Raw genomic sequence first — 1,645 nt, 5'->3', positions numbered from 1 at the left:
CCCCAGAGGGAAATGTTATTGTTCAAAGGTTTCTCAGGAGACCTCATTAAGTTCTCAGTTGTGCTTTAAATGGAAATCATTTACTCACCCTCATGTCGTTTCAAACCTGTATGCATTTCTTTCTTCTGAGCAAGTTTTTTTTTGAAGAATGTTGGTAACCAAACCGTTTCAGTTACCACTGACTTCAACTGACAAAAATACTATGGAAGTCAATGGGAACTGAAATGGTTTGGTTTTCATCATTCTTCGTCATAACTTCTTTTGTGTTCTGCAGGAAAAATAAGTCATACAGGTTTGAAACAACATGAGGATGAGGAATAGATCACTGATTTAAAATGTTTGGGTGGACTAAAACTTTAAGTATCATATTTGTTGCAGATGTTTTTCCTAAAATACCCATGAAAATAGATACAAAGATTAGATAATTAAAAAAAAACAATGAATGTGGATAGCAGGTTGAATAATTTTATCTAGGAAGAATATGATACTGAATTTAGATTTTTTTTTTTTTTGCAAATCTGTCTTAAAGGGATAGTTCACCCAAAAATGAAAAAATTACTCCATAATTTACTCACTCTCAAGCCATCCTCGGTGTATATGAATTTCTTCTTTCAGATGAATACAATCAGAGCTCTTCCAAGCTTTATAATGGCAGTGAATAGTTGTCGAGATTTTGAAGCCCAAAAAAATATGTCCATCCATCATAAAAAGTTCTCCACATGGCTCTGGGGGGTTTATAAAGTCCTTCTGAAGCAAAGTGATGCGTTTGTGTAAAAAAATATCCATATTTAAAACTTTATAAACCGTAATCTCTAGCTTCCGCTAACTGTCGTATGCAGGTAAACGAAAGAGTGGCGTCCAATGGATGACGTATGTGTAGCATAAGCTCCGGTGAGAATATACTAGTCTCACGAGAACCACGTTTTTTTTAAAGCAAAGGAAAACCTCTCCATCTTGGCTTATATCAAAATCTTATATTGAATTCTCCAACATTTTTCCTTACAAATCCTTGTTTCGTACTTCTAATTCGTGATTTGTTTTGTTTTGCTCTCTCCTCTGCACTTCCACGTTTGTCACTTCTCACCGGAGCTTACGCTACGCCTATGCCACTTTCTCGTGAACATGCGTACGACAGTTAGCAGAAGCTAGAGATTACGCTTTATAAAGTTTTAAATGGATGTTTTTCTTATGAAATGCATCGATTCACTTCAGAAGGCCTCTATTAACCCCTCGGAGCTGTGTGGAGTACTTTTTATGATGGATGGACGCACTTTTTGGGCTTCAAAATCTCAACCACCATTCACTGCCATTATAAAGCTTGAAAGAGCCAGGACATTTTTTAATATGACTAAAGAAGAAAGAAATAGAATAGAATAGAATAGAATAGAATAGAATAGAATAAGAAGAAAGTCATATACACCTGGCTTGAGAGTGAGAAAATAATGGAGTAATTTTCATTTTTGGGTGAACTATCCCTTTAATTTGAGACATTAAAGGTGCAATAGGTGATTGTCTTCAGAAACATTTTTTGTTATGCTGGTTGAAAGTCTCTTCACATCCCGATAGCAATCATTAAGTTGTCTAAATGTATTTGTCTGTATTTATATATTCTGTGGAAGGCGTAGGATCAAGAAATGTTCGTCCA

This window comes from Sinocyclocheilus anshuiensis, unplaced genomic scaffold, assembly GCF_001515605.1.
Source record: "Sinocyclocheilus anshuiensis isolate Anshui unplaced genomic scaffold, SAMN03320099.WGS_v1.1 scaffold393, whole genome shotgun sequence".
Classification (NCBI taxonomy): domain Eukaryota; kingdom Metazoa; phylum Chordata; class Actinopteri; order Cypriniformes; family Cyprinidae; genus Sinocyclocheilus; species Sinocyclocheilus anshuiensis.
This window is presented reverse-complemented; position numbering follows the sequence as displayed.